This window comes from Salmo trutta, chromosome 14 (genome assembly GCF_901001165.1).
Source record: "Salmo trutta chromosome 14, fSalTru1.1, whole genome shotgun sequence".
In the NCBI taxonomy this organism is placed as follows: Eukaryota; Metazoa; Chordata; class Actinopteri; order Salmoniformes; family Salmonidae; genus Salmo; species Salmo trutta.
In genome coordinates, this window is record NC_042970.1 from 75,625,911 (window position 1) to 75,652,634 (window position 26,724).

The window sequence follows — 26,724 nt, forward strand, 5'->3', positions numbered from 1 at the left end:
CTCTCTCTCTCTCCATCGCATTACAGTATGTGTAAATAGCGAAAAGGGCAAATTGGACTGGGTACGGTTTGTGGTGCTGGTGCTTTTGACACTTGGCGTCGTGTAGAGCCAGAGCCAGAGGGAAGAGCCATGAGCAGCTTGCTTCTCCATCTTGCTGCTTGGATAGTTACCGGAGAGGTACCGGATAACGGATAAGTGAATCGGGGCGGGTGGCTCGAGGCACATCATGTGCTGCTGCAAAGCTTGGCCAGAGATTTGAGGACGGCGCTCTGGTAGCATTAAATTGATCAGATGCCCTACTCTAGCTCAACCTGCCAGCTGATCGCATAGAAGGAAAGCAAGCTCTCTCTCTCACTGACTCACTCCCTCTCTCCCTCCCTCTCTCTATCTCTCTCACTGACTCACTCTCTCACACGCACTCGCTCAAGCTCCCCGGATTTTTCGGTCTCCAAGGCATGCAGATCTCCAAGACGATATAGCCTCCGGACCGAACGTTACCGCGAGTGACAGAACGTTTCCCCCGAGGGCGAGGTGAAAAGAAAAAGAAAAGCATACCGTACCGGCGGGCAACGGGGGCTTTGGTTTTTGGTTTGGGGGAGCGTCGAGCTTGGGGGGGGGGTGATGGAGGGAAAGCGGTACCTTGGCTGCGCCCGCGCCTCGCCTGGTGGCGGAGAAGACACGAGCTGCTACTAGAGTGAGAGTCCAACTGATCGCGCTTCAGCTGCTCTAGCTGTCGGTCGACGTCTCCTGCACAGAATTGATGATGCCACTTCTTCTCACGGCCGTTTTCACCTCATCCATTTTAGGATTCTATTCGCCCATTCGGATTCTTCTCCGAACCTTGGAATATAGATGATTACCGTGGCATAGATTTTTCTCTTTTCTCCTCCCTCCCTTCCCCCTCTTTTTATGTAAAGGAGAGAAAGGGAAGACCAAGACTCGGGACAGCCTGTTTTCATAGACTATAGACTGTATTTTCAACATCTCCAAACGCATGCTCTCTCGCTCACGCCCCAACCTGAGCACCACGGCTTCTTGCTTTGAGAGAGAGAAAAAAACTAAAATCACTAAATATCAACAAATGTGACTTAGGGTTAGGTTTTAGGAAAGCCCTATCGTCGTCATTTGAGGATAAGCCAACATAGAGGAGGCGTAAGGCTGGATTTGGCTATTGCTCGTCTCTACTATAGGCTATCAAACATTGCGGATGGTACTGAAAATTATTAATTATTAAGGATTTTCGCCCGTTTTCTATTCTCGGCTATTTTTATCTCCAACGAGGACAACTGCAGATCCTCTCAAGCTGAACTACTGGAGGAAAAGACGCAGTATATATATAATGTAGGCTAGTTATTTAGAAATGATTGTTAGATTTAATTCATCACCTTGCTGTCATCCATAGCTTATTATCGCATAGGATTAGGGCTAAATTAATCGATTTGTATACCTAGTGAAATGTACCACCGTATTTGCATCAGGATTCTGTCCACCTCCAATGAAAAAAATCAAGGATGCCATCCTCCTTTTTCAATGAGATAAAAAAAGACATTGACATTTTTGCAATTCATTTTGGGAATACCTTCTTACATCATCAATAGGCTAAAATAGCGATTTTTAACCACGAACTGCTCTCGCCTGGTACAACAAACCACCCCACCACCTCTCTCTCTCCCACATCACCCACTCGTTCTCCATTTCCACTCTAAACACACACAGCGAGAGAAGTGAAGCCACCGTTTACTCTCTCCTCAGCTCTCCTCTGCGCTCTAGCTCTCTCTCCTCTCCTCAGCTCTTTTTTTCCGCTCTCTCCAATGGAGGTGTCTTGGCCGTGAAGACCTGCTAGAGTGAGAGAGTATTGTAGACCTATAGACTAACAGACAGACAGAGCGACAGAAAGACCCACTGCCACTTATAGGTTCTGCATGTGTGTTTCCTCCGGAGATCGATGGGGTGTAATGTGGAACGATCACTGTGACTATCCTCTCTGGTTCCTTCTTAACGATCACCGTCTGGTCTCCCCACTCCCTACAGAATGGCACGCTTCGGTGACGAGGTGCCGAACCGAGGAGGTGGCGGAGGTGGAAGTGGAGGCGGTGGCAATGCCGGTCCTCTGGGGGCCCCTGGCCGCGGCGGGAGCCGGCAAGGCGGACCCCCGGGGGGCCAGCGTGTGTACAAGCAGTCGATGGCCCAGCGGGCCCGGACTATGGCTCTGTACAACCCAATCCCGGTCCGACAAAGCTGCTTTACACTCAACCGCTCTCTCTTCATCTTCAGTGAGGACAACTTTGTGAGAAAAGCTGCCAAAAAGATTACTGAATGGCCATATCCTTTTATAACCTAATGGTGAATTATCATATCAGATCGAATGGATTTAAGGTACTGTATAAGTGTGTGTTGTGTGGGGTTGTGTGTTAGGCCTATGTGTTGTGTTGTGTGGGGTTGTGTGTTAGGCCTATGTGTTGTGGTGTTAGGCCTATGTGTTGTGGTGTTAGGCCTATGTGTTGTGGTGTTAGGCCTATGTGTTGTGGTGTTAGGCCTATGTGTTGTGGTGTGGTGTTAGGCCTACGTGTGGTGGTGTGGTGTTAGGCCTATGTGTTGTGGTGTTAGGCCTATGTGTTGTGGTGTTAGGCCTATGTGTGGTGGTGTTAGGCCTATGTGTTGAGGTGTTAGGCCTATGTGTTGTGGTGTTAGGCCTATGTGTGGTGGTGTTAGGCCTATGTGTGGTGGTGTTAGGCCAATGTGTTGTGGTGTGGTGTTAGGCCTATGTGTGGTGGTGTTAGGCCTATGTGTGGTGGTGTTAGGCCTATGTGTTGTGGTGTGGTGTTAGGCCTATGTGTGGTGGTGTTAGGCCTATGTGTTGTGGTGTTAGGCCTATGTGTGGTGGTGTTAGGCCTATGTGTGGTGGTGTTAGGCCTATGTGTTGTGGTGTTAGGCCTATGTGTGGTGGTGTTAGGCCTATGTGTTGTGGTGTTAGGCCTATGTGTGGTGTGGTGTTAGGCCTATGTGTGGTGTGGTGTTAGGCCTATGTGTTGTGGTGTGGTGTTAGGCCTATGTGTTGTGGTGTTAGGCCTATGTGTTGTGGTGTTACGCCTATGTGCGGTGTGGTGTTAGGCCTATGTGTGGTGTGGTGTTAGGCCTATGTGTGGTGTGGTGTTAGGCCTATGTGTTATGGTGTGGTGTTAGGCCTATGTGTTGTGGTGTTAGGCCTAGAGTTCGACCGATTATGATTTTTCACCGCCGATACCGATTATTGGAGGACCAAAAAAAGCTGATCCCGATTAATCGGACGATTTTTTTTATTTATTTATTTGTAATAATGACAATTACAACAATACCGAATGAACACTTATTTTAACTTAATATAATACATCAATACTATCAATTTAGCCTCAAATAAATAATGAAACATGTTCAATTTGGTTTAAATAATGCAAAAACAAAGTGTTGGAGAAGAAAGTAAAAGTGCAATATGTGCCATGTAAGAAAGCTAATGTTTAAGTTCCTTGCTCAGAACATTAGAACATATGAAAGCTGGTGGTTCCTTTTAACATGAGTCTTCAATATTCCCAGGTAAGAAGTTTTAGGTTGTAGTTATTATAGGACTATTTCTCTCTATACCATTTGTATTTCATATACCTTTGACTATTGGATGTTCTTATAGGCACTTTAGTATTGCCAGTGTAACAGTATAGCTTCCGTCCCTCTCCTCGCTCCAACCTGAGCTCGAACCAGGAACACATCGACAACAGCCACCCTCGAAGCAGCGTTACCCATGTAGAGCAAGGGGAACAACCACTCCCAAGTCTCAGAGCGAGTGACGTTTGAAACGCTATTAGCGCGCACCCGCTAACTAGCTAGCCATTTCACATCGGTTACACCAGCTTAATCTCGGGGGTTGATAGGCTTGAAGTCATAAACAGAGCAATGCTTGAAGAATTGCGAAGAGCTGCTGGCAAAACGCACGAAGGTGCTGTTTGAATGAATGCTTACGAGCCTGCTGCTGCCTACCATCGCTCAGTCAGACTGCTCTATCAAATATCAAATCATAGACTTAATTATAACATAATAACACACAGAAATACGAGCCTTTGGTCATTAATATGGTCGAATCCGGAAACTATCATCTTGAAAACAAAACGTTTATTCTTTCAGTGAAATACAGAACCGTTCTGTATTTTATCTAACGGGTGGCATCCCTAAGTCTAAATATTCCTGTTACATTGCACAACCTTCATTGTTATGTCATAATTATGTACAATTCTGGCAAATTAATTACGGCCTTTGTTAGGAATAAATGGACTTCACACAGTTCGCAATGAGCCAGGCGGCCCAAACTGCTGTATATACCCTGACTGCTTGCACGGAACGCAAGAGAAGTGACACAAATTCATGTTAGCAGGCAATATTAACTAAATATGCAGGTTTAAAAATATATACTTGTGTATTGATTTTAAAGGAAGGCATTGATGTTTATGGTTAGGTACGTTGGTGCAACGACAGTGCTTTTTTCTCAAATGAGCTTGTTAAATCATCACCCGTTTGTCAAAGTAGGCTGTGATTCGATGAGAAATGAACAGGCACAGCATCGATTATATGCAACGCAGGACACGTTAGATAAACTAGTAATATCATCAACCATGTGTAGTTAACTAGTGATTATGTTAAGATTGATCATTTTTTATAAGATAAGTTTAATGCTAGCTAGCAACTTACCTTGGCTTCTTGCTGCCCTCGCGTAACAGGTAGTCAGCCTGCCATGCAGGCTCCTCGTGGAGTGCAATGTAAGGCAGGTGGTTAGAGCGTTGGACTAGTAACTGGAAGGTTGCAAAAACGAATCCCCGAATCCCCTCTGAACAAGGCAGTTAATCCCCGTTCCTAGGCCGTCATTGAAAATAAGAATGTGTTCTTAATCTGACTTGCCTAGTTAAATAAAGGTGTAAAAAAAAAAACTTGGTGGCCAAAAATACCGATTACCGATTGTTATGAAAACTTGAAATCGGCCCTAATTAATCGGCCATTCCGATTAATTGGTCGACCTCTAGTTAGGCCTATGTGTTGTGGTGTTAGGCCTATGTGTTGTGCTGTTAGGCCTATGTGTGGTGTGGTGTTAGGCCTATGTGTTGTGGTGTTAGGCCTATGTGTGGTGTGTTGGTTGGTTGGGCCATAGGGCTAGGGTTAATACAACGGTATAATGTCATATACAGCAGTCCAATTGGACCTAAGATACTGTACTGTTGGGTTATGTGGTGTATGGTACATCCAGGTCTATGATATGTTATGTGGTGTGAGGTACATCCAGGTCTATGATATGTTATGTGTTGAGGTACATCCAGGTCTATGATATGTTATGTGTTTTGTGACATCCAGGTCTATGATATGTTATGTGTTGTGTGACATCCAGGTCTATGATATGTTATGTGTTGTGGAACTTCCAGGTCTATGATATGGTATGTGTTGTGGGACATCCAGGTCTATGATATGTTATGTGTTGAGGTACATCCAGGTCTATGATATGTTATGTGTTGAGGTACATCCATGTCTATGATATGTTATGTGTTGTGGTACATCCAGGTCTATGAAATGTTATGTGTTGTGGTACATCCAGGTCTATGATATGTTATGTGGTGTGGTACCTCCAGGTCTATGATATGTTATGTGTTGTGAGGTACATCCAGGTCTATGATATGCTATGTGGTGTGAGGTACATCCAGGTCTATGATATGTTATGTGTTGAGGTACATCCAGGTCTATGATATGTTATGTGGTGTGGTACTTCCAGGTCTATGATATGTTATGTGTTGTGGTACATCCAGGTCTATGATATGTTATGTGTTGTGTGGTACATCTAGGTCTATGATATGTTATGTGTTGTGAGGTACATCCAGGTCTATGATATGTTATGTGTTTTGAGGTACTTCCAGGTCTATGATATGGTATGTGTTGTGAGGTACATCCAGGTCTATGATATGGTATGTGTTGTGAGGTACATCCAGGTCTATGATATGTTATGTGTTGTGGTACATCCAGGTCTATGATATGTTATGTGTTGTGAGGTACATCCAGGTCTATGATATGTTATGTGTTGTGAGGTACATCCAGGTCTATGATATGTTATGTGTTGTGTGGTACATCCAGGTCTATGATATGTTATGTGTTGTGAGGTACTTCCAGGTCTATGATATGGTATGTGTTGTGAGGTACATCCAGGTCTATGATATGGTATGTGGTGGGTTGGTTGGACCATGCAGAGTTGTGATATGAATTGATGAATGATAATATACGTCAATGAAATGAATAAGACGTCACCTGGAACTGGGTTTGGGTGGTTGGAACTTGGTTTGGGTGGTTGGATCTGGGTTTGGGTGGTTGGAACTGGGTTTGGGTGGTTGGGTGGTTGGAACTGGGTTTGGGTGGTTGGAACTGGGTTTGGGTGGTTGGGTGGTTGGATCTGGGTTTGGGTGGTTGGGTGGTTGGAACTGGGTTTAGGTGGTTGGATCTGGTTTGGGTGGTTGGAACTGGGTTTGGGTGGTTGGATCTGGGTTTGGGTGGTTGGAACTGGGTTTGGGTGGTTGGGTGGTTGGAACTGGGTTTGGGTGGTTGGATCTGTGTTTGGGTGGTTGGAACTGGGGTTGGGTGGTTGGAACTGGGTTTGGGTGGTTGGGTGGTTGGATCTGGGTTTGGGTGGTTGAGTGGTTGGAACTGGGTTTGGGTGGTTGGGTGGTTGGAACTGGGTTTGGGTGGTTGGGTGCTTGGAACTGGGTTTAGGTGGTTGGGTGGTTGGAACTGGGTTTGGGTGGTTGGGGGTTGGATCTGGGTTTGGGTGGTTGGGGTGGTTGGAACTGGGTTTGGGTGGTTGGGGGGTTGGATCTGGGTTTGGGTGGTTGGGTGGTTGGTTGGAGCTGGGTTTATGTGGTTGGGTGGTTGGAACTGGGTTTGGGTGGTTGGGTGGTTGGAACTGGGTTTGGGTGGTTGGGGGTTGGATCTGGGTTTGGGTGGTTGGGGTGGTTGGAACTGGGTTTGGGTGGTTGGGGGGTTGGAACTGGGTTTGGGTGGTTGGGTGGTTGGAGCTGGGTTTAGGTGGTTGGGGGGTTGGATCTGGGTTTGGGGGGTTGGATCTGGGTTTGGGTGGTTGGGTGGTTGGAGCTGGTTTTGGGTGGTTGGGGGGTTGGATCTGGGTTTGGGTGGTTGGGGTGGTTGGATCTGGTTTTGGGTGGTTGGGGGTTGGATCTGGGTTTGGGTGGTTGGGGGTTGGATCTGGGTTTGGGTGGTTGGGGTGGTTGGAACTGGGTTTGGGTGGTTGGGGTGGTTGGAACTGGGTTTGGGTGGTTGGGGTGGTTGGAACTGGGTTTGGGTGGTTGGGGGTTGGATCTGGGTTTGGGTGGTTGGGGTGGTTGGAACTGGGTTTGGGTGGTTGGGGGTTGGTACTGGGTTTGGGTGGTTGGGGGTTGGATCTGGGTTTGGGTGGTTGGGGTGGTTGGAACTGGGTTTGGGTGGTTGGGGTGGTTGGAACTGGGTTTGGGTGGTTGGGGGGTTGGATCTGGGTTTGGGTGGTTGGGTGGTTGGGTGGTTGGTTGGAGCTGGGTTTAGGTGGTTGGGTGGTTGGAACTGGGTTTGGGTGGTTGGGTGGTTGGAACTGGGTTTGGGTGGTTGGGGGTTGGATCTGGGTTTGGGTGGTTGGAACTGGGTTTGGGTGGTTGGGGGGGTTGGATCTGGGTTTGGGTGGTTGGGTGGTTGGAGCTGGGTTTAGGTGGTTGGGGGGTTGGATCTGGGTTTGGGGGGTTGGATCTGGGTTTGGGTGGTTGGGTGGTTGGAGCTGGTTTTGGGTGGTTGGGGGGTTGGATCTGGGTTTGGGTGGTTGGGGTGGTTGGATCTGGTTTTGGGTGGTTGGGGGTTGGATCTGGGTTTGGGTGGTTGGGGGTTGGATCTGGGTTTGGGTGGTTGGGGTGGTTGGAACTGGGTTTGGGTGGTTGGGGTGGTTGGAACTGGGTTTGGGTGGTTGGGGTGGTTGGAACTGGGTTTGGGTGGTTGGGGGTTGGATCTGGGTTTGGGTGGTTGGGGTGGTTGGAACTGGGTTTGGGTGGTTGGGGGTTGGTACTGGGTTTGGGTGGTTGGGGGTTGGATCTGGGTTTGGGTGGTTGGGTGGTTGGAACTGGGTTTGGGTGGTTGGGGGTTGGATCTGGGGTTGGGTGGTTGGATCTGGGTTTGGGTGGTTGGGTGGTTGGTACTGGGTTTGGGTGGTTGGGGGTCTACAACTGACACTATTTTAGCTTGGTGTTAATTACTGTATTAATACCAGATCAGTAGATCTAGTTATGTTTAAGGAGTTGATATATAGCTTAGTTACACAGGAATCATCCAGGAGGGTGGTGTACTGTAGGCCTACGGGGAGGATGAGGATGAACATAGTGTGAAGGAGGACTATGAGGAGGAGGAGGGGGGTGCTGATGATGATGGTGATGGAGATTCTGATTATATCTAATTGATAATGTGGGTGTGTGACACATCGTTGTAAGCACCGTTCACAGTGGCCCATGGCGTCATGTAGGCCTCACTACACACACACACAACTAGAATATGTTTAATGTGTGTGTAACACATTTGTTACATGTTCAGTGGTTCAAGAGGCCTTAGGGTGTGTGTGTGTGTGTGTGTGTGTGTGTGTGTGTGTGTGTGTGTGTGTGTGTGTGTGTGTGTGTGTGTGTGTGTGTGTGTGTGTGTGTGTGTGTGTGGTGAGGTAGGGGTGCAGAGCAGAATGCTGATATCAGCAAACGGGGGCTAAAGCACCATCCAAAACTCTCTGGTTTTGACTAGATGGTATACAGCTACAGTCAGAATTACCTTTTCTTAGCAGGTCAGGAGAACTTACTCAGAAGGTTAGGACATTTATTTAGCAGGTCAGGAGAACTTACTCAGAATGTTAGGACATTTATTTAGCAGGTCAGGAGAACTTACTCAGAATGTTAGGACATTTATTTAGCAGGTCAGGAGAACTTACTCAGAAGGTTAGGACATTTATTTAGCAGGTCAGGAGAACTTACTCAGAATGTTAGGACATTTATTTAGCAGGTCAGGAGAACTTACTCAGAAGGTTAGGACATTTATTTAACAGGTCAGGAGAACTTACTCAGAAGGTTAGGACATTTATTTAGCAGGTCAGGAGAACTTACTCAGAATGTTAGGACATTTATTTAGCAGGTCAGGAGAACTTACTCAGAAGGTTAGGACATTTATTTAGCAGGTCAGGAGAACTTACTCAGAAGGTTAGGACATTTATTTAGCAGGTCAGGAGAACTTACTCAGAAGGTTAGGACATTTATTTAGCAGGTCAGGAGAACTTACTCAGAATGTTAGGACATTTATTTAGCAGGTCAGGAGAACTTACTCAGAAGGTTAGGACATTTATTTAGCAGGTCAGGAGAACTTACTCAGAAGGTTAGGACATTTATTTAGCAGGTCAGGAGAACTTACTCAGAATGTTAGGACATTTATTTAGCAGGTCAGGAGAACTTACTCAGAAGGTTAGGACATTTATTTAGCCGGTCAGGAGAACTTACTCAGAAGGTTAGGACATTTATTTAGCAGGTCAGGAGAACTTACTCAGAATGTTAGGACATTTATTTAGCAGGTCAGGAGAACTTACTCAGAAGGTTAGGACATTTATTTAGCAGGTTAGGAAAAGGGTTAGGGTTAGCTAAAATGCTAAACATTCTCCCGACACGCAACTTTTTGACAACCCTCCTATCCACCCCCACCTCCCTCCCTGTCATCTCCCTCCCTCATCTGTCTCTCTCTTTTGCTCTCTCCCTTGTCTCTTTCTATCTATCTCCTTCCTCCACTTCCCCTCTTCCCCCCCCCCTCTTCCCCCCCCCCTCTCCATCTTCCTCTCTTTTTGTCTCACATGATGAAAGTGAATGTGGCCAAAACACACCCAGGACGTGTGAAAACCACACAGACGACTAGAGAGAGGAACAGATGGTGTCAGAGAGAGATGGAGAGAGAGAGACAGGGAGGGGAAAGAGAGAGATAGTGGGAATGCGGGAGGGGAAAGAGAGAGATAGCTAGAAAGAGCAGACATAGACACTGATGCATGGTGTTCGGTCATTAATCGCGCTACAATTCAAGTGTGTGTGTGGACTTGAACACTGATCAATCAAGACGAGTGATTCAATCAATCGCCACTTTTTTCAGACACTATGGAGATGATTGTTATGCAAATGAATATGTACAACACACACGCACCCTGGTGTCTGCCTGTGGCCCATGAAGATGGTGTCTGAGTCTCGTCCGTCTGGTGTAGAGCACAGATCAGTCACAGCTGACAGAGAACCTGGTGTCTGCCTGTGGCCCATGAAGATGGTGTCTGATTCTCGTCCGTCTGGTGTAGAGCACAGATCAGTCACAGCTGACAGAGAACCTGGTGTCTGCCTGTGGCCCGTGAAGATGGTGTCTGAGTCTCGTCCGTCTGGTGTAGAGCACAGATCAGTCACAGCTGACAGAGAACCTGGTGTCTGCCTGTGGCCCGTGAAGATGGTGTCTGAGTCTCGTCCGTCTGGTGTAGAGCACAGATCAGTCACAGCTGACAGAGAACCTGGTGTCTGCCTGTGGCCCATGAAGATGGTGTCTGAGTCTCGTCCGTCTGGTGTAGAGCACAGATCAGTCACAGCTGACAGAGAACCTGGTGTGTACACGTGCGGCAGGTGATACAGTAACACCTGTTCAGCACGATCAATTACCTCAGGGAGGCACACACACACCACACACACACACACCACACACACCACACACCACACACCACACACACCACACACACCACACACACACACACACCACACACCACACACACCACACACACACACACACCACACACACACACACACACACACACACACACACACACACACACACACACACACACACACACACATAGAGACACACACACACACACACACCACACACACACACACACACACACACACACACACACACACATAGAGACACACACACACCACACACCACACACACCACACCCACACACACATAGAGACACACACACACACACATAGAGACACACACACACCACACACACACGGTGCGGTCAGCCCACTGCCTGGCACTGTTCAGAAAGATTCACCATTTGGGTCATTCACGCTTCAGTGTGCAATCACGAACACACTGTCTCACGTGATGCTACCTCCATCTCTCTGTCTCTCACTGTCTTCTTCCCAGGGACAAGCTGGAGCTTGAAATCAGTGTATTTTTGCCTCCTGAGGGCCTCGGTGACAGAAGAGGGGACAGAGAGGAGAAATGTCCAGAAGTGGTAGATAGTGTAGACATTGTATAATTAAACAACAAGGCCAGAGGAGGTGTGGTATATGGCCAATATACCACGGCTAAGGGCTGTTCTTATGCACCACGCAATGCAGAGTATATTGGCCGTGGTATATTGGTCATATATTACAAACCCCAGAGGTGCCTTATTGCTTTATAAACGGGTTAACAACATAATTAGAGCAGTAAAAATACATGTTTTGTCATAACCGTGATATACCACGGCTTTCAGCCAATGAGCATTCAGGGCTGGAACCAGACAGTTTCTAACAGTAGCTGTTTGATCGTTGTAGTAAAGCTCCAGGGTTGTGGCTCTGTCTGTCTGTGGTGGAACATGCTGCTGTTGTCCTTACTGTGTGGAGCTGTGGGTGACCTGCCTGCTGTGTGGGATTCCCCAGGGAGGATAGACGGGAGAGCTGGGGCAATCTCCCTCTTACTTTCTGTCTCTTTCTGAAGGGGTGTGTGTGTGTGTGTGTGTGTGTGTGTGGTGTGTGCACTTGCGTGCGTACGTTCCATATGCGTTTGAGCCATGTGTTTGTGTGTGCGTGCGTGTGTGAGTGAGTCCGCACCTGCAAATGTGTGAGTGTCCTGATTAGGTCTACATAGTAATTGTACAGATCTGAACTCTCTCCTTATAGACTGTAATTACTGATGATGAAACCTCTGAGCACTGTAGCAGTCCACACACTGAGTATAGCAGTGCTGTGTGTGTGTGTGTGTGTGTGTGTGTGTGTGTGTGTGTGTGTGTGTGTGTGTGTGTGTGTGTGTGTGTGTGTGTGTGTGTGTGTGTGTGTGTGTGTGTGTGTGTGTGTGTGTGTGTGTGTGTGTGTTCTGCATGGTTCTCCTCTCACATAAAAGGAAAGAGAGAATATTAAAATGGGTGCCTAAAGACGCCTGCTGGATGTGGGTCTAGAACAGAGGAGAGAGGGAGGCTACAAAGACATGGGCAGAAGAAAGGACGAGCGAGAGAATGAGGGAAGAGGAGAGTGGGGGGCAGAGGAAGAGAAAGGAGAGAGAGGCATAGTAAAAGAGATGCAGAGGGAGGGACAGGAGAAGAAGGAGAGAGAGGCATAGTGAAAGAGATGCAGAGGGAGGGACAGGAGAAGAAGGAGAGAGAGGCATAGTGAAAGAGATGCAGAGGGAGGGACAGGAGAAGAGAAAGGAGAGAGAGGCATAGTGAAAGAGATGCAGAGGGAGGGACAGGAGAAGAAGGAGAGAGAGGCATAGTGAAAGAGATGCAGAGGGAGGGACAGGAGAAGAGAAAGGAGAGAGAGGCATAGTGAAAGAGATGCAGAGGGAGGGACAGGAGAAGAAGGAGAGAGAGGCATAGTGAAAGAGATGCAGAGGGAGGGACAGGAGAAGAGAAAGGAGAGAGAGGCATAGTAAAAGAGAGATGCAGAGGGAGGGACAGGAGAAGAAGGAGAGAGAGGCATAGTGAAAGAGATGCAGAGGGAGGGACAAGAGAAGAGAAAGGAGAGAGAGGCATAGTGAAAGAGATGCAGAGGGAGGGACAGGAGAAGAAGGAGAGAGAGGCATAGTGAAAGAGATGCAGAGGGAGGGACAGGAGAAGAAGAAGGAGAGAGAGGCATAGTGAAAGAGAGATGCAGAGGGAGGGACAGGAGAAGAAGAAGGAGAGAGAGGCATAGTGAAAGAGATGCAGAGGGAGGGACAGGAGAAGAAGGAGAGAGAGGCATAGTGAAAGAGATGCAGAGGGAGGGACAGGAGAAGAGGAAGGAGAGAGAGGCATAGTGAAAGAGATGCAGAGGGAGGGACAGGAGAAGAGAAAGGAGAGAGAGGCATAGTGAAAGAGATGCAGAGGGAGGGACAGGAGAAGAGGAAGGAGAGAGAGGCATAGTGAAAGAGATGCAGAGGGAGGGACAAGAGAAGAGAAAGGAGAGAGAGGCATAGTGAAAGAGATGCAGAGGGAGGGACAGGAGAAGAAGGAGAGAGAGGCATAGTGAAAGAGATGCAGAGGGAGGGACAGGAGAAGAGAAAGGAGAGAGAGGCATAGTGAAAGAGATGCAGAGGGAGGGACAGGAGAAGAAGGAGAGAGAGGCATAGTGAAAGAGATGCAGAGGGAGGGACAAGAGAAGAGAAAGGAGAGAGAGGCATAGTGAAAGAGATGCAGAGGGAGGGACAGGAGAAGAAGGAGAGAGAGGCATAGTGAAAGAGATGCAGAGGGAGGGACAGGAGAAGAGGAAGGAGAGAGAGGCATAGTGAAAGAGATGCAGAGGGAGGGACAGGAGAAGAAGGAGAGAGAGGCATAGTGAAAGAGATGCAGAGGGAGGGACAGGAGAGAAGGAGAGAGAGGCATAGTGAAAGAGATGCAGAGGGAGGGACAGGAGAAGAAGGAGAGAGAGGCATAGTGAAAGAGATGCAGAGGGAGGGACAGGAGAAGAAGGAGAGAGAGGCATAGTGAAAGAGATGCAGAGGGAGGGACAGGAGAAGAAGGAGAGAGAGGCATAGTGAAAGAGATGCAGAGGGAGGGACAGGAGAAGAAGGAGAGAGAGGCATAGTGAAAGAGATGCAGAGGGAGGGACAGGAGAAGAGAAAGCAAAAGAGAGTCAGAAGGAAGGGTGTACAGAAAGAGAGAGAGAGAGAAAGAAAAGGGAGGGACCCAAGAGAAGAGAGTGTGAAAGAGAGGCAGAGGGAGGTACTGGGGTGAAGAGAGGAGTAGTGAAAGCGATACAGGAGGTTGAATAGAGGAGGGGAAAAGAGAAAGTCACAGAGGGAGGTTGGTGGAGTGAGAGACAGAGAGATAAAGAGCAACAGGGACAGAGGGAGGTTGGTGGAATGAGAGATACAGAGATAAAGAGCAACAGAGGGACAGAGGGAGGTTGGTGGAATGAGAGATGGAGAGATAAAGAGCAACAGAGGGACAGAGGGAGGTTAGTGTAATGAGAGATGGAGAGAGAAAGAGTCACAGAGGGAGGTTTGTATAATGAGAGATGGAGAAAGAAAGAGTCACAGAGGGAGGTTTGTATAATGAGAGATGGAGAAAGAAAGAGTCACAGAGGGAGGTTGGTGGAATGAGAGATGGAGAGAGAAAGAGTCACAGAGGGAGATTGGTGGATTGAAAGATACCGAGTCACAGAGGGAGGTTGGTGGAATGAGAGATGCAGAGATAAAGAGGAACAGAGGGAGGTTGGTGGAATGACAGATGCAGAGATAAAGGGCAACAGAGGGACAGAGGGAGGTGGGTGGAATGAGAGATGCAGAGATAAAGGGCAACAGAGGGACAGAGGGAGGTGGGTGGAATGAGAGATGCTGAGATAAAGAGCAACAGAGAGGAAGAGGGAGGTTGGTGGAATGAGAGATGGAGAGATAAAGAGGGACAGAGGGAGGTTGGTGGAATGAGAGATAAAGAGCAACAGAGGGAGGTTGTGGAATGAGAGATGTAGAGATAAAGAAAAACAGAGAGAGGTTAGTGGGAGAGGGAAAAAGAGGCAGAGAAAGAGAGAGCAGAGGGTGGGGCTGGAGAGAAAAAACAAAACAAAGCAAGGGGGAGAGACAGAGAACAATAGAGAGAGAAGGGGGAGAGAGAGACGGAGAGAGAGGGGGGAGAGAGAGAGAGAGGGAACAATAGAGAGAGAGAGAGAGGGAACAATAAAGAGAGAGAGAAATATATACGGTTTAGATGGTGGTGGGGAGAGAGAGAGGTGACCAGCTTTAGTGTTTTATCCCCATGTAGAGCCAGTGATCTACATTCAATCTGTACAATTTGAATTATTCACTGGCTTACGGCCAGGCCAGCTAGAGAGAGACAGAGAAGGATAGAGAGAGAGACAGAGAAGGGGGGAGAGAGCGAGAGGGGAGAGAGCGAGAGACAGAGAAGGATAGTGAGAGAGACAGACAGACAGACAGACAGACAGACAGACAGACAGAGAGAGAGAGAGAGAGAGAGAGAGAGAGAGAGAGAGAGAGAGAGAGAGAGAGAGAGAGAGAGAGAGAGAGAGAGAGAGAGAGAGAGAGAGAGAGAGAGAGAGAGAGAGAGAGAGAGAGAGAGAGAGAGAGAGAGAGAGAGAGAGAGAGAGAGAGAGAGAGAGAGAGAGAGAGAGAGAGAGAGAGAGAGAGAGAGAGAGAGAGAGAGAGAGAGAGAGACGGACGGACGGGGAGACAGACAGACGGGGAGAGACAGAGAGGGGGAAGGGGGGAGAGAGAGAGAGAGTGTGTATACAGTATGTTTGTGTGAGAGAGTGTGTATACAGTATGTTTGTGTGAGAGAGTGTGTATACAGTATGTTTGTGTGAGAGAGTGTGTATACAGTATGTTTGTGTGAGAGAATGTGTATACAGTATGTTTGTGTGAGAGAGTGTGTATACAGTATGTTTGTGTGAGAGGGTGTGTATACAGTATGTTTGTGTGACTGTGGAGATGGACGCGGGTGGCGTTCACTTGACCAAACCACAATAACAGGGACTATTCTATTGAGGGACAAAATGATGGAGCCACATGAATATTTTTGTTGACACTGTATAACACACACCGTGTCAGTCCTCCAACGTCTGAGGGTATATTCAGTTGATTCTTGCCTTTGAGGCGAGAATGATTTATCTAAATACCAACAGGGAGGGGCATCATATGTTTCTGTAGTAGTGGCAGCCATATCATCCTTCACTATCCACCCCTCTTTTACTGCTCTGAATGGTATCTTCCATCTTTCCTATTGAGCTCAACCAGCTCTTTGAGAGGTTATGTTAAATGTTGAAGATATTTTAGACATGTACAGTCGTGGCCAAACGTTTTGAGAATGACACAAATATTAATTTCCACAAAGTTTAGTGTCTTTAGATATTTTTGTCAGATGTTACTATGGAATACTGAAGTATAATTACAAGCATTTCATAAGTGTCAAAGGCTTTTATTGACAATTACATGAAGTTGATGCAAAGAGTCAATATTTGCAGTGTTGACCCTTCTTATTCAAGACCTCTGCAATCCGCCCTGGCATGCTGTCAATTAACTTCTGGGCCACATGCTGACTGATGGCAGCCCATTCTTGCATAATCAATGCTTGGAGTTTGTCAGAATTTGTGGGTTTTTGTTTGTCCACCCGCCTCTTGAGGATTGACCACAAGTTCTCAATGGGATTAAGGTCTGGGGAGTTTCCTGGCCATGGACCCAAAATATCGATGTTTTGTTCCCCGAGCCACTTAGTTATCACTTTTGCCTTATGGCAAGGTGCTCCATCATGCTGGAAAAGGCATTGTTCATCACCAAACTATTCCTGGATGGTTGGGAGAAGTTGCTCTCGGAGGATGTGTTGGTACCATTCTTTATTCATGGCTGTGTTCTTAGGCAAAATTGTGAGTGAGCCCACTCCCTTGGCTGAGAAGCAACCCCACACATGAATGGTCTCAGGATGCTTTACTGTTGGCATGACACAGGACTGATGGTAGCGCTCACCTTGTCTTCTCCGGACAAGCTTTTTTCCGGATGCCCCAAACAATCGGAAAGGGGATTCATCAGAGAAAATGACTTTACCCCAGTCCTCAGCAGTCCAATCCCTGTACCTTTTGCAGAATATCAGTCTGTCCCTGATGTTTTTCCTGGAGAGAAGTGGCTTCTTTGCTGCCCTTCTTGACACCAGGCCATCCTCCAAAAGTCTTCGCCTCACTGTGCGTGCAGATGCACTCACACCTGCCTGCTGCCATTACTGAGCAAGCTCTGTACTGGTGGTACCCCGATCCCGCAGCTGAATCAACTTTAGGAGACGGTCTTGGCGCTTGCTGGACTTTCTTGGGCGCCCTGAAGCCTTCTTCACAACAATTGAACCGCTCTCCTTGAAGTTCTTGATGATCCAATAAATGGTTGATTTAGGTGCAATCTTACTGGCAGCAATATCCTTGCCTGTGAAGCCCTTTTTGTGCAAAGCAATGATGACGGCACATGTTTCCTTGCAGGTAACCATGGTCGACAGAGGAAAACAATGATTCCAAGCACCACCCTCCTTTTGAAGCTTCCAGTCTGTTATTCGAACTCAATCAGCATGACAGAGTGATCTCCAGCCTTGTCCTCGTCAACATTCACACCTGTGTAAACGAGAGAATCACTGACATGATGTCAGCTGGTCCTTTTGTGGCAGGGCTGAAATGCAGTGGAAATGTTTTTGGGGGATTCAGTTCACTTGCATGGCAAAGAGGAACTTTGCAATGATTTGCAATTCATCTGATCACTCTTCATAACATTCTGGAGTATTTGCAAATTGCCATGATACAAACTGAGGGAGCAGACTTTCTGAAAATTAATATTTGTGTCATTCTCAAAACTTTTGTCCACGACTGTAAAATTTGAAAAAATATTTGTGTGTAGGCTGTTGTTGTTGCTTTTGTTGTTTATGGGGCCTATAGTGACTTCCAATCGATCGTAGCACTGTCTGTTTGGCTAATAGTTATTTTGCCAGTAGACCCTGAGCTAATGAGAGGTGTTGTCTGAAGATGATGACGTTAATGATGATAATTATTGTCATGGAGCTGTAATTTACACTTATTAAATGCTTAGAGAGTGAGGGAGAGGGAGAGAGAAAAAGGAGAGTATGGAGAGAGAGAGAGGGAGAGGATAGAGAGGGAGGGAGGTAGAGAGAGAGGGGGGAGAGGGAAGAGAGAGAGATCAGGCTGATGACGAGGCTTCTCTGGCCTCTGCTCTCTCCTCTCTGATTTACTGTAGAGCTGCTGTAGCTAGCAGGTCTGTCTCCATCCTCCATCCACTGGTGCTCTCTCACTCTATCTTTCCTCCTCTCTCTCTCCCTCTCTCTCTGTCTCTTTCCCAGTTTTCTTTCTCACCATACTCCTAATATCCAGGTCGCAATTGTAAATGAGAACTTGTTCTCAACTTGCCTACCTGGTTAAATAAAGGTGAAATAAATAAATAAATAAAAATAAATAAATAAAATACATTTTCTATTCTCACTTTGTATTCCTCTCTTTCTCATTCTGTGCATTTCTCTTGCTTCTCTCCCTCTCGTTTGGCTTCCATGTCTACCTCTTTCCATTTTCCTCTCTCACCTCTTGTGTCCCTCTCTCTCATGTCTCTTTTTTTCCATTCTCTTTCGCTCTGAAGCTGGTGTTCACTGCACTGGTGGAGAGAGAGGACGATGTAGGGAGAGAGAGAGGGAAGGAGCAGTCAGAGGGAGAGGAGAGAGGGAAGGATAGAGGGAAAGAGTGAGAGAGAACGAGAGAGAGAGGTATAGAGAGGTTGCAGTCAGAGGGAGACAAGCTCAGTGTGTGTTTGATCTGAGCTGGTTTCCACACCCACACAGCCCTGGGCTAGTCTCTAGAGAACAGGGGGAACAGATAGAGGGAGAGAGGGACAGAGGGAGAATGAAAGTGTTAGAGAGAGGGAGAGCAAGAGAGAGAGAGAGAAAGAGGGAGCGAGAGAGACAAGGCAAGAAGGGCCTTCTATGCCATCACATAAAATTCAACATACCAATTAGGATCTGGCTAAAAAATACTTGAACCAGTTATAGAACCCATTGCCCTTTATGGTTGTGAGGTCTGGGGTCCTCTCACCAACTAAGAATTCACAAAATGGGACAATCACCAAATTGAGACTCTGCATGCAGAATTCTGCAAAGATATCCCCTGGTTACAACGTAAAACACCAAATAATGCATGCAGAGCAGAATTAGGACGAGACCCGCTAGTTATCAAAATCCAGAAAAGAGACGTTAAATTCTACAACCAACAAAAAGGAATCGATTCCCAAACCTTCCATAACAAAGTCATCACCTACAGAGAGATGAACCTGGATAAGAGCCCCCTAAGCAAGCTGGTCCTGGGGCTCTGTTCATAAACACAAACAGACCCCACAGAGCCCCAGGACAGCAACGCAATTAGACCCAACCAAATCATGAAACATCAAAAATATAATTACTTGACACATTGGAAAGAATCAACAACAAAAAACTGAGCAAACTAGAATGCTATTTGGCCCTAAACAGAGTACAAAGTGGCAGAATACCTGACCACTGTGACTGACCCAAACTTAAGGTAAGCTTTGGCTATGTACAGACTCAGTGAGCATAGCCTTGCTATTGAGAAAGGTCGCCGTAGGCAGACATGGCTCTCAAGAGAAGACAGGCTATGTGCACACTGCCCACAAAATGAGGTGGAAACTGAGCTGCACTTCCTAACCTCCTGCCAAATGTATGACCATATTAGAGACACATGTTTCCCTCAGATGACATAGACCTACAAAGAATTTAAAAACAAATCCAATTTTGATAAACTCCCATATCTATTGGGTAAATACCACAGTGTGCCATCACAGCAGCAAGATTTGTGACCTGTTGCCACAAGAAAAGGGCAACCAGTGAAGAATAAACACTATTGTAAATACAACCCATATTTATGTTTATTTATTTTCCCTTTTGTACTATTTGCACATAATATGACATTTGAAATCTCTCTATTATTTTGGAACTTCTGTGAGAGTAATGTTTACGGTTAACATTTATTGTTTATTTCACTTTTGTTTATTATCTATTTCACTTGCTTTGGCAATGTTAACATATGTTTCCCATGACAATAAAGCCCCTTGAATTGAATTGAATTGAGAGAGACAGAGAGAGAGAGAGAGAGAAAGGGAGAGAGAAAGGGAGAGATGTGGTAAAAGGATTAATGGGGGAAGGGGGGAGAGAAAGAGGTGGGGTCAAGGGAGATAGATGGGGAGAGAGAGATAGATGGGCCAGGGGAGAGAGAGGGAGTAACAGAGGAGGGAGAAGAGAGTGTGTGTTTAAGGAGCAGGGACCATCTCGTGTTCAGTACACAAGGACACAGTGAACATAGTGCTCTGTTTTCACGTGTTGCTCTGAGCTGTCTACAGTATTTCAACATAATGTCAAAATCAAAGTTGGAGTTGCACCGGCTTTCATCAGTGGCTTTAGATCAAACTCCCCAGCTTTGCATTGTGGGCATGCATGTGTGTTTCTCTCAGTAGGGACCCGGGGCTTAGGGAGGTCAGACAGTGTCAAACTCCAGTAAGAATTCAATTAGCTGTTCAATGTGAATGGCTAATTAATGATGTAGTCCAACTCTCTCTCACAACTACAACACACAGCCTTTACAGTATTTACTATGGAGCAAAGACGGGGTATTTCCCATCTATGTCTATCCATCTCATTGTCATTCTGTGAAGTCAGCCATCTAGAGTGTTAGGCTGCATTCTGAATGGCTCACTATTCACTACGTAGTGCACCACTTTTTTGTGACTGAAAGTAGAAATGTGGAGGTTGCAGGTATAATCTTAAATTGTGTATATTTTCATATATTTAGTTCAAATCACATATTCATTCAGGATTTTCCATATATCTTCTTTCAACCTTTGGGCAGCCAAACATTTAATAGATACCTAATACAAAGTCATGTTCATTTTGCTCATATTACAGTTTAAAAGTGCAGAATGCAGAAATTGCTTAGCCGTTTCCTGGTTTCTAAAATTCGAATATTTTGCCTAATTTCAGTTTGTGACAAAACAAGCAAGAAACAAACAATTAAAGGATCACTGTACCATCTAAACCGCTGTGAAAAATATTTTCAATAACCCCAAATATTGTATATTCAGCTGTTTGAAGCTGGTGTACAAAACCCAAAGTAAAAGACGCAAAAACAAAACTTAAGAACGGGAAGCAGAGAAATAGAGCAGACCCCCTTACACACACACACACACACACACACACACACACACACACACACACACACACACACACACAGAGGATGATGGTAGTGGAAAGAGAGGAGGGGGTTAGTATAGAGGAATACTGGAAGGTAGAGGGGGTGGCAGCAGCAGGAGGAAGAGAGAGAGGTGGTGAGAAGAGGGGAGAAACAGGAGGAAGGTAGAAGAGAGAGAGGTGGTGAGAAGAGGGTGTAGAGAGAGAGGAGGGCTGTGGGAGTGTGGTCGACAGCACCAGCTGTTTGCTGGCCCCTCCCACTTGACCCCCCACTGGAACCACTTACACATAGATATATAATTAATAGAACGGCTTGGAACCTCTAAACCTGGCCATTTTGACTGGTATGCCGTCATTGACTTGAATGGGGACGTCCATTCTATTCATTCAATTTCTATGCTCTTACACAATACAGTGGGAGGATGAAGACTGCCTTGTCTCATTCAGATAATCACTCCTACATCTAATCATGATTGCTACTCTCTTTAGTCTCTAGACTCTTAACTTTAAATCCCATTAACATCAAGCTTATAAGCCATCTACAGTTTACAGTATCGTGCATCTATATTTCATAGATATATCATTTGGAACTGTTGTTCACTATGAATTTGTCTGTATAGTTATTAACCACACTATTTAAAAAACATTTAAATTTAAAATTGCCAGTAGCAGCTGGGTCAGAGTGGTTAATAACTAATGACCTTCTATTGTAGGGGTCAGAGGTTGTGTCTTTAACCAATAGGGTGGAGACAGTAGATTCATCAGTCCCTGGGAGAATATGCAGCTGGGACCACCAACGCAGATAGATAGATAGATAGATAGATAGATAGATAGATAGATAGATAGATAGATAGATAGATATCAGATGGCCAATCAGATGGCAGCCTTTTGTTTCAGGAAGTCACGTTGTCCTTGGGAATTGATGTAGACCCAACGAACCGACAACCTAAATGTAACACAGTGACGCTGTAAAGGCTACACAGGGTGACACTTTTGGCTCCCAATAACGGCATGGTAACACACAAACTTGAACATTTGTATTTACATCATCATGTGTGTTGTTGGCAACATGTACGTACGGTTTTTCAGGGATTTAATTCTTACTGACGAATATGAGGGGGACAGTAGTTTTAGTCCCCAAGGACAGTAGATATACTCCAACTGTTTTAGTCCTCCAGGACAGTAGATATACTCCAACTGTTTTAGTCCTCCAGGACAGTAGATATACTCCAACTGTTTTAGTCCTCCAGGACAGTAGATATACTCCAACTGTTTTAGTCCTCCATGACAGTAGATATACTCCAACTGTTTTAGTCCTCCAGGACAGTAGATATACTCCAACTGTTTTAGTCATCCAGGACAGTAGATATACTCCAACTGTTTTAGTCCTCCAGGACAGTAGATATACTCCAACTGTTTTAGTCCCCCAGGACAGTAGATATACTCCAACTGTTTTAGTCCTCCAGGACAGTAGATATACTCCAACTGTTTTAGTCCTCCAGGACAGTAGATATACTCCAACTGTTTTAGTCCTCCAGGACAGTAGATATACTCCAACTGTTTTAGTCCTCCAGGACAGTAGATATACTCCAACTGTTTTAGTCCTCCAGGACAGTAGATATACTCCAACTGTTTTAGTCCTCCAGGACAGTAGATATACTCCAACTGTTTTAGTCCTCCAGGACAGTAGATATACTCCAACTGTTTTAGTCCTCCATGACAGTAGATATACTCCAACTGTTTTAGTCCTCCAGGACAGTAGATATACTCCAACTGTTTTAGTCCTCCAGGACAGTAGATATACTCCAACTGTTTTAGTCCTCCATGACAGTAGATATACTCCAACTGTTTTAGTCCTCCATGACAGTAGATATACTCCAACCGTTATTAGTTCTCCAGGACAGTAGATATACTCCAACTGTTTTAGTCCTCCAGGACAGTAGATATACTCCAACTGTTTTAGTCCTCCAGGACAGTAGATATACTCCAACTGTTTTAGTCCTCCATGACAGTAGATATACTCCAACTGTTTTAGTCCTCCATGACAGTAGATATACTCCAATGTTTTAGTCCTCCAGGACAGTAGATATACTCCAACTGTTTTAGTCCTCCAGGACAGTAGATATACTCCAACTGTTTTAGTCCTCCAGGACAGTAGATATACTCCAACTGTTTTAGTCCTCCATGACAGTAGATATACTCCAACTGTTTTAGTCCTCCAGGACAGTAGATATACTCCAACTGTTTTAGTCCTCCAGGACAGTAGATATACTCCAACTGTTTTAGTCCTCCAGGACAGTAGATATACTCCAACTGTTTTAGTCCTCCAGGACAGTAGATATACTCCAACTGTTTTAGTCCTCCAGGACAGTAGATATACTCCAACTGTTTTAGTCCTCCATGACAGTAGATATACTCCAACTGTTTTAGTCCTCCAGGACAGTAGATATACTCCAACTGTTTTAGTCCTCCAGGACAGTAGATATACTCCAACTGTTTTAGTCCTCCATGACAGTAGATATACTCCAACTGTTTTAGTCCTCCAGGACAGTAGATATACTCCAACTGTTTTAGTCCTCCAGGACAGTAGATATACTCCAACTGTTTTAGTCCTCCAGGACAGTAGATATACTCCAACTGTTTTAGTCCTCCAGGACAGTAGATATACTCCAACTGTTTTAGTCCTCCATGACAGTAGATATACTCCAACTGTTTTAGTCCTCCATGACAGTAGATATACTCCAACTGTTTTAGTCCTCCAGGACAGTAGATATACTCCAACTGTTTTAGTCCTCCATGACAGTAGATATACTCCAACTGTTTTAGTCCTCCATGACAGTAGATATACTCCAACTGTTTTAGTCATCCAGGACAGTAGATATACTCCAACTGTTTTAGTCCTCCATGACAGTAGATATACTCCAACTGTTTTAGTCCTCCATGATATCTCCATTGTCCTGTTCAAAATGCCAACTACTTTCAATTTGTATATGGTGGTTTGTAATAATTGTTAATTTGCATTTATCAACACGAATGAGATGAGAGGTGTTCCAGAGCTGTGTGTAGCCTGCACCAGGATGGAAAGGGTGTGTGTGTGTGTGTGTGTGTGTGTGTGTGTGTGTGTGTGTGTGTGTGTGGAAGAGGCTGCATGGCGTATCTGGGGGAAAAAAAGGGACTTGCCTACTTTAATTACTGTGTAATCCTCTGGACACACACATACGGGATAGATTTTAATTAACTATTGGCGACTGGGGAAGGTAGTTATTGTGCTAATTATTTAATACTCCATAGTATTCAGGGATGGATAGAAATGTAGGTGTTTTTAGAGATGCTGGTCACAGATCCAGGTGTGGTTGATTCAAGCTGCTGTTTCTCTAACTGTCAGGTTGAAAACAGATTCTAAATCAGATCCTTGTCCTGTGACTACCGACAGAGTTTAAAACCTTTACTGCCAGACTGGGTTGAAGCATGGAGCTCTTTAAGCCTCTGGTCAAAAGTAGTGCACTATGAAGGGAATAGGGTGCCATTTTGGATACACATATATTATTCTATAAATCCTACTTTTTGGTTATTGCACGACAACTCCCGTCATCTCTGACACACAGATACTCATAATACCCATAATACAGCAGGGCTAATGTGTCATGGACTCGTGTCCCCCCCCGTGGAGTAGGAACCAGAGGACCATATGCCTTCAGTGCTGTTGGAGCAGTGGGGGGAAGGGACTGAGCGCCACACCACCACCTCCACTCCACTCACCTGCATTGATTTCTACCTACTGACTGAGTGTAGGAGCAGGGTTACACACACACACATTCTTAGAAAAGAGGCTTCCAAAAAGGGTTCTCATCATAGAGGATTTTACATGGAACTCAAAAGGCTTCTATCTGGAACCAAAAAGGGTTCTCCTACGGGGACAGCCGTAGAACCCTCTTAGGTTCTAGATAGCACCTTTTTCTCTAAGAGTGCACACACTCTCTCACACACACACACACACTCTCTCACTCACACACACTCTCACACACACACACACACACACACTCTCACACACACACACACACTCTCACACACACACTCAGTACTGTCTCTACATGAGGTTACAACAACAACCTGACTGAGGGACACTGGGTCTTTTTCCACAGATGTTCTCTTACCAGAAATGTGTGTGTGTGTGTGTGTGTGTGTGTGTGTGTGTGTGTGTGTGTGTGTGTGTGTGTGTGTGTGTGTGTGTGTGTGTGTGTGTGTGTGTGTGTGTGTGTGTGTGTGTGTGTAGACAATGCATCAGTGAGGTTGATGCAGTCTATTTCTAGCTGGCTCTCCTCTGTGATTCAGTGATGACTCACCACGGCACCACGAGAACATAGCCTGTTTTCACACTAATATAGCTACTACCATTATGGTATTTTTAGGACACGCAGGGGGTGTGTGTGTCTGCCGTGTGTGTGTGTGTATGTACATGTGTGCGTAAGTATCTGCGGTGGGTGCTTGCGTACGTGTCTGACGTGTGTGTGTGTGTACGCGTGCGTGCGTGTCTGACGTGTGTGTCTGACGTGTGTGTGTGTGTGTGTGTGTGTGTGCGCGTGCGTGCGTGTCTGACGTGTGTGTCTGACGTGTGTGTGTGTGTGTGTGTGTGCGTGTGTGCGTGTCTGACGTGTGTGTGTGTGTGTGTGCGTGCGTGCGTGCGTGCATGTGTTCTATTTCAAAGTGAGGAAGTGATTTGGTGACTAACCACAATGATGTGTATGTTTTTATTCATCCCCTGGATCTCTGCTCCCTCGTCATTCACAGGCAACCCACCAATCAGTCATCTCAGAAAGTGCCCTGTCAGAGAGTGAGGAATTATGGATAGGCAGGTGAGGTGATGTCTTGTTGCACACCAACTTGTCCTGAGTCTGCAGGAGGAAGCTGTAGGTTATCTACAGACCAGGAACTATAGGTTTGGGCGCATGAATGTGCTTGTATCACTGTGTGTGTGTGTGTGTCGTGTGTGTGTGTGCCTGAATGCCTACGTGTTTGTGTAGATGTGTGTGTGTGCAATGAGAGATTCATAGGTAAGGTGGCCAGAAAAAGACTGAGTAGGGGAGATGTCCCTCCCGGCCCTTCATCAGTACTGACATGTTTTCCACTACCTCACACACACACACACACACACACACACACACACACACCCTCCATCATGTACCATACTGTTTGCTGAGTTAGCATTTATGTCCGCACCGTTCCACTACACATCATGGGCTGGAGTGCGTGTGTTTGTGTGTGTTTGTGTGTGTTTGTAAAAGTGGAAGTAAGATTTACAGTTGTAGTGTGTGTGTGTGTGTGTGTGTGTGTGTGTGTGTGTGTGTGTGTGTGTGTGTGTGTGTGTGTGTGTGTGTGTGTGTGTGTGTGTGTGTGTGTGTGTGTGTGTGTGTGTGTGTGTGTGTGTGTGTGTGTGTGTTTGTGTGTGTGTGTGTGCCAGTTTGATGACTTATGATTGGCCAACGACTACAACAAGCTGCATTCTCCACTCTCATGAAAAGCAAGAGCAGCAGTATAAATGATACAATTTTCTCTCTCTCTCTCTCTCTGCAGGAAGCGAGATGTAGACCATCTGCTTTATGAATTCACATGGAATTTTATGCATTTTTCTAATTGTTATAATGGAAAGCCGATAAAAAAAAAAATGCTGTTTAAACGTTAACCCACGTTAGATGGTGTGTTTTGGACTTCTAACCCCTTTTAAACATGTT

General features: G+C 45.9%; 1 pseudogene; it reads left to right on the forward strand.

Annotated features, from left to right (window-relative positions):
* Window positions 1–620: 620 nt before the first annotated feature.
* LOC115147876 (voltage-dependent P/Q-type calcium channel subunit alpha-1A-like) overlaps window positions 621–26,724 on the forward strand; it is a 184,189-nt pseudogene continuing 158,085 nt past the window's right edge.